This window comes from Pelodiscus sinensis, chromosome 5 (genome assembly GCF_049634645.1).
Source record: "Pelodiscus sinensis isolate JC-2024 chromosome 5, ASM4963464v1, whole genome shotgun sequence".
Lineage (NCBI taxonomy): Eukaryota > Metazoa > Chordata > Testudines > Trionychidae > Pelodiscus > Pelodiscus sinensis.
Genome location: NC_134715.1, coordinates 78,042,107 through 78,049,234, shown reverse-complemented (window position 1 = coordinate 78,049,234; position 7,128 = coordinate 78,042,107). Strand labels below are relative to the sequence as shown.

At 38.6% G+C, this 7,128-nt stretch overlaps 1 long non-coding RNA gene across 3 annotated transcripts; it reads right to left on the bottom strand.

The window, feature by feature from the left end:
* Window positions 1-384: 384 nt before the first annotated feature.
* LOC142829457 (uncharacterized) lies at window positions 385-5,377 on the bottom strand. Of its 3 annotated transcripts, XR_012903874.1 has the most exons (4): window positions 5,284-5,377; window positions 2,626-2,887; window positions 1,116-1,207; window positions 385-612 (listed from the first exon to the last, which is right to left on the bottom strand). It is a non-coding gene; the product is annotated as an uncharacterized LOC142829457 (long non-coding RNA). The 3 variants fall into 3 exon arrangements; XR_012903873.1 differs by lacking the exon at window positions 385-612 and having other exon boundaries at window positions 716-1,207; XR_012903875.1 differs by lacking the exon at window positions 385-612 and having other exon boundaries at window positions 716-1,207; window positions 2,626-2,924; window positions 5,284-5,376.
* Window positions 5,378-7,128: the final 1,751 nt, after the last annotated feature.

Here is a 7,128-nt window from a genome sequence, read left to right as displayed (position 1 = left end):
TTGAACAAAGAACCCCAAACAGAACTAGAGCCGAACAGAAATTATGCATATTACTAATGCAGCACCTGCAGCTTCCTCTTCTGTAAAGAAGATTTAACTTTAAAAACTATCCTTCTTTTCCCCCCTCTCCGTATAAAAATGTAAGTGAGCCAAGTGGAAAAAACTTAGCCAAAAATAGTAAATAAATCCCATCTTTCAGGAAATTTTTAGCACTTACTTGTCATCTGCATCACTGCAAGGAGACACTTTCTCACAAAGATTTAGCATTATTTATATTCTCAAAGTGTAGCATGCCATTTCCCTAGATTCTATGACTTATGAACCTTACTGCATAAAAGCATTTTTTAAGAGAAAAAAATATTCTTGCCTTGATCTCGGGTCTCAAAAGAAAGATTTCCTTGCAGTTTCTTCATCTCTCTTAAGAACCTCTTCTTGTCCCATAAGTCAGACAATGATGGGGCTGCTAGTGGCCCTCTTCCCCTCCCTTTGGCCCCTATAGTTCTTAAATTACATATTGGTGACGCTCTTGGAGATGGAGGTGAAGATTATGTAGGATTTAGTCGTCCATAAACGTAGGGAGGTCAGATACTGCTGTCCACATCCTCCAATGCCCTAAATATGATACATTTCATGGTATTTTCATTTGGTTTTAGTTGGTTATCAGATAGGGTACCAGGGTTTGAGGCTTTTATATGCTGTGTGGATATGACCACATAGTAAAAATCAAGTGTCCACTAGAAAAGCAGTGCCTTAAACATAAACTTTAAACTTGTACTGATTTTACATTTCTATTCTAATTATTAGAGTTTGAGGTAGGTATTTTATTGACCATTCTCTATAAATACATTGCAGGGTGGGGGAGTAAATACAAAGAAGAGGAAAGCGCTGTTTAATCTAAAATTCAGTGTTTGTACAAGAACAAATAAGTATAGCCTGCCTATTCATAAATTTAGGATGGAAGTTAGAAGATGGTTCTAACATCTTAGAACATCAGAAGAGTGAGGTTCTAACTAGTTTTAAGGTGGAGCTAGTTTATGAATGGCCACTGCAAAAGCAGGGAACTACACTCACGACTCCTGGATGTCTTTTCCAGTGTTGTTTTCTCATGTGCTGACCTTCAAATGCATCACCTCTTCTGCAGCTCTAATCAGCCATAACACCAACAATTTCACTCTTGAGTTTCAGGAGAGGCCCAACTCTTTGTTCTCTGAAACAAAATTGGAATACATAATCAGAGTTCATGCTCTTTCCATTCTTACACTCAGTTTGCTTACTACTCCTTAGAACTTGTGTATGTGTGATGGGACTCTCCTTATACTTAAATCCTGCAACTGCTTTTAACTCCAGAATCAAGTATACTTATACCCTCTGGATCAAAGGGACAAAGTAGGGGAAAAGCACCCAGCAGCTGGAATAGTTAAGACAGCTTTAAGTTGCCCTTGTGCTCACCTGATTCTGTGTTAATCAGTGGCTTGGAGTGGTCCCACAGCATAATTTGAATAGCCCTGAGGTACTGTTTAAATTACAGCAGCCTGTTCTCAACTCCCTGTAGCTAGTAGCACTATGTGTTGGAAGTTCATAGGACATCTCCTCCTACACCCAGCTGGGCCCTGCCATGTCCCTTATGGAAAGGCCTGTATGGGGATCCATGGAAGAGAGCCTGCCATTAACTACCTTAGTTCCTACGCTGGAGGAATTTTCCATTGACTGGAGGGCTACGTCTAGACTGCATTTCTCCTCTCATACTTCATCATGCGTATTTAGATTAAAAACTCTTTGGGAAAGGGTACTGTTTCATACTCTGTGCTTGTGAAGTGCCTACAGAGTGGAGCAATGTGTATACAGATGCACAACAGGCACTCAGCATTAGTTGTGGCACCTAAGCACTATTCTGTGATAAGTAATGAACAATACTAGCAAGTGTGGCTGCGGATTGGGACTCTCTTGGATTGAATATCCTTTTTCTATTTGCAACACACAAGGCATTCACCAAGCAAAAAACAAAAAACAAACAAAAGGTCCTTTTCTTCCTCTTTCCCTTAAGAAGGGAATCAGAGTAAAAGAAAAGAAAGGAAAAAGTTATCTCTAAGCAGTCTAAATAAAGCTGAAATAAGCCATGCAACTTGAGCTACGTCAATTGCATAGCTTAAATTGAAATAGTTTATTTTGACTTTTGGCACTGTCTACACACCAGGAAGTCAAAGAAAGAGCACTCTTTCTCCGACTTCCCCTACTCCTCATAAAATGAGGGTTACAGGAGTTGGAGTAAGAAGTCCTCCTGCTCCACATTATTTTATCAAAATAACTGCTTGTAGTGTAGAGGTGGACTACATTTTTTTGGAATAACATTAGTTATTCCAAAATAACACTGCTGTCTAGATGTACCCTCATGAAATGAGGAGTACCGCCATCGAAAGAAAAGCCGTGTTCTTTCCATTTAATTTCAAAAGAACGCAGCTGTAGTCTAGATGCAGGTGAAGTTTTTTCGAAAAAAGGCTACTTTTTTCGAAAAAACCCTGCAGTCTAGACACAGCCTTAGAGACAGGCCTTTGGGGTTTGGCTTATGAGCTTATACTATGCCTTTAATTAGTGTCTGCCTCCAGCCCTTCTTCTTGAGTCACCTACCTTCATACTTGGTGCAGGGAATCTCTAGGATCGTGACACTTGCAACTGTCTCTCTCTTGGCTGATCAATCTGTGTTGGAGATACAGCAGTCTTCTTCCTCTTCACTATCTCTTCCTGTGGTCAGCTTTCCCTTGTTAAGCTTCCTCTGCCCCATCCAGACAGAGCAAACCTTGCAGGTGCACCTGGTTAATGCTAGATGATGAGCCCAGATGAGGTTGTTAAGCCTCCTCTCTACTAGAGTCTGGATGTGCCCCTTCACATGCTGTCAAGTCCACAGTGAAAATTGGAGACATCTTTATCTAATAATTTTCAGTTTATTTAGTGTCATAGTACTAGTAGCTTAGTAGTTAAAACAATTTCAAACTTATGAATTTCATATACTGAACATGAATATCATAAACTGAATTTATTTTGGTTAACAATAATGTTATTATATCAAATATATTCATAAATTACAACAAAAGTTCACATCTAAACTAATCCAAAAATGCCTTTCTCTGAACTGCCATTGAGTGATAATAAAAGATGCACCTTACAACCAAGATCCCAGAACTTGTAATACTATTACAATAATAATTTCATCATATGTAATTTTTAATCTAGAATCTGGTCCCTGTAAGATCTAAGAGTTATTCTATATATGAAAAGTTCAGATATAGTTTTCTGTCATGTTTCATCTTGAAATTTGCTTGTTTTGTTACAGCAAATAAAGTCCCCTGTGAAGAAGAATCATGTTTTGAACTTTTTTTTTTAAGCAGGCCCAAGAAGGCAATGCATTTTTGATAGATTCTGTTGTAATTTTGATTCCTCACCCACCTTATCTAGAAGTATGATGTGTTGGCTAATATAGACTGTCTATATATATATATATGTGTGTGTGTGTGTGTGTGTGGGCTGTGGGTGTATAAACACACACTCACATCTAGCCAGCATACCCTGCATACATTAGTCAGCACACACATAGTTATTAATTAGTATGCATTAAAACACCAATAACATTACATTAAACCCAAATATTATAACAGTAATATAGTCTACACTGGACTATGCCATAATTCTGTTGACTTATGCTAGGTATCCCATAAATTCTTGTGTTTGCTGAAGTTAACATTTGTCATAGCCGGTAGGAAACATGTCAAAATCAAGATATGTTTTGTTTTATGTCTTAGTTCAAGCTAGGGAGGTACATTCATGGACCATTATAAGGAATGCTAATATTCAAAACAGAGATTAGGAAAGAACAGAACAACAAGTTAGGGGACATGAACAATGTGATGGATTGGATTTTAGAGACCAGTAAGGAGATTTGTAGTTTGTAAAATAATCACATAAATATCAACTGAAATACGTGATTTTGGGAGCACATCTTCTGCATAAGGTGAATATAAAATCACTGCATGAGATAGCATCTGGGAGACTGATATATTGAACCTTTTTCCTGTACTACAGCTAAGACTCATCATAAATGAAAAGTTCTCCAAAGATAGATTGTAATGTAGCAACTTCAGTATACAAGATGAGTAATGATCCACTACATGGTTTACTTGAAAACCTAGTGTAAAAGGAGTTTGAGATCATGTGGCAGAAAGGAGGTTGTAGAGGCAGCTGATAAACCTTTCTAACTTTTTCGCAAAATGATATTTAGGACCAGATTCTCTTATGTTTCAAGGTCCACTTGGCAGGAGAAGGAGATAGAATATTAAGGAGCTGCCTACTGCTTACTTATTCTATGGACAGTTCCAGAAAATAGCCCAGAAGCTACTATAACCTATTGCAACTAGCAACAGGCCCCATAGGGCCATCTGCCAGCTGAGAAATAGTAGAGTGCGTGAAGACTCCAGTTATGCTCCCTACCCTGTCAACATACTCCTATATGAGAGCCTGAATAGGAAGCTGTCATCATAGCCCTGGTCTAGAATAGTGAGATATTTCAAAATAACAAGTGGAGCGCCCACACTACCAAGCCCATTATTTTGAAATCAGGGGCTGGTTATTTTGAAATAACTACTCCTGCTTTCCAGGAGGAATAATGCTTATTTTGAAATAGTTATTTCAAAATAGCGATAGTATGAATGCTCCGTGGTTGCTATTTCAAAATAACGACTCCCTAGAGTTTTTCAGAGTAATTATTCCCCAGTGCTTCCTAGGTCTCTAAGTTGAGGTAGTATGTCCACAATAATGGAGCTTGCCTCTGACTAAGTTCGAGGCTCCCCAGAATGGGGACACATGATTTCAATTTTGTTATTTTGGGAGTTATTATTTTGAATTTTGTTATTTTGAAATAATTTCTTAGTGCCCATAGTTGATTCAGAACCATTGTTTTATTTTTCCTTGTAATAAGGATTAATTTAAGCACATTATTATTATTATTATTATTATTATTATTAATAATTATAATCAAACAATACCAAGTTCATGGAATTTGGATTCAGAAGGTTTGTTTAGAACTAATCCCATTCGAAAGTTGGTGATTGAAATCTTGCAATATGAATGTGTTTTGGGTCTTGTCTTCATTTGTTTTAGAGGAAGGTGGTTGATGTGAAAAAAGATGCTAGGGATTTAAGAGGACAATTATGCTATGTATGTAGGAAACAAAATTCTACACACTGGAAGACAATCAAACAGCAGAAAGGAAAAACAAATAAAACTCATACTTACAACAGCTCATTTTAATTAGTTGAGACACAGAGGAGGCAGAAGAAGGATTACTTCTTTCATCTTGTTCCTTTCCATCTCAGGCTTTTGCTGAACTGCATTAGAAAGCCAATCAAATGAACAGTATTTTAGCATTGCCAGTAGAACTGGGCAAACTATTCATAGTGAATGTATGATAAATGTTTTCTTTTTTTTACTGTTCATGGTTTAGAAGTGAATTGAATTTTGGGCTTTTTAAATTTATTTGGTCTTATTCAAAATGGTTAAAGGCTTTTATGAAAATATTATTTCAGGAGATGATTTTTTCCTGAACTATTCCCTGCAGTGGTTTTGGCCATTAACAGCTATTTATGGCATGTGAGAAATTACTTAAGTCATGGTATTGTTTCTGCTCCCTGACTGACTGATTTTGTTTTTAATTAGCAGGATAGAAGTTGGCTATGACTCTATGTGTACTTCCAGTGGTGTGATAACAAACTTGCATGAATTTATTTGAGATTTTCACACTGCAAATGTTCGAGAAAAAAAAAAATCACTCCTCTGAATGACTGAGGGAAACAAAAACAGTGGTGAATCACTTCAGAGCAACTCATGTCTTTTATCTGAATGAATGTGCAATTTTTATACTCTATCCGCTAATGCCATTAATTAGATCTGTGGTCCCCAACACGGTGCCCGCCAGGTGCTCAGGGCTGGCCTGGCCCCGGGCACATGGCAGGGCACTTGCGGGGAGCATCGGCCCCGGGCGCGCGGCGCTTGCGGGGGGGAAGGGGTGAAGCGCCGGCCCGGCCCTGGGCGCACGGCGCTTGCGGGGGGAGGGGGGGGAAGCGCCGGCCCCGGGCGCGCGGCTATGGGGGGGCCCCGGCCCCGGGCGCGCGCCTATGGGGGTGTCCCGGGCGCGTGGCTATGGGGGGGGGGCCGTCCCCGGGCGAACGGCCATGCCCCCTGGCGCCTGAAAACCTCAAAAGGTTGGGGACCACTGAATTAGATACATGGAAACCAGTGGGAAATTTGCATGCCCCTAATATGCAATGACTACTATTATTAGCAATCTCAAATAAATATAGTGACATTTTTTATTTGGTATGTATTTTATTTAATATCCGTAATTTAAATCTGAGGAATCTTTAGACACTGGAGAGGTGGAATTTAAAAGTAAGAAGAAAATCCCAGACAACATATTTTAGTGTATTGCTCAGCTCTTTTCAGTTTTTAATCTTTGTGCTTTATTCATTTCTTCATGAAAGTGCATTTTACGTTAATGAAAGGTGGTGATTAGTATCCATCACTGTCACATTCTTTTAATAGGATCTGTGTCTGTTTCCACTGAAGTTAAATAGCAAAGCTATAATTGACTTCAATGGAAGAAGACAAGGCCTCAATCAACAGAATGGAACCAACACTTTACACAAGTAGCTGCATATTTGATCTAGAATTATAATGCTAGAAAACAGTGAGATGGGTTGTTGGAAACCACAAATTCAGGAAAATATCTACTGGAAATTTACAACCAGATTGTAAAGTACTATAGCCACAAGCAAATTTCATTCTGTTTTTATCTGAGAGTTATCTTGAAGATTTTCACCAAAATAAATTTAAGCTGTTTCTTACAGCAAGCCCTAAAAACACTGGCCTTGCTTTAAGGTGTCAAATAGACTGGTACTATAGACAGAGTCTGAAGAGGGGAAAATACCATTCTACAACTGTACCTGCTTAAAAATTCATCTGGTAGGACTATATGCTCTAACAGTTAGTTACAAAAATCCAGCATTTGCAAGCAGTCACATTTTCACAGGGTTTGTGCCACTAACTGGCACAGGGTTGCATCCATAAATACAGGTATAATTA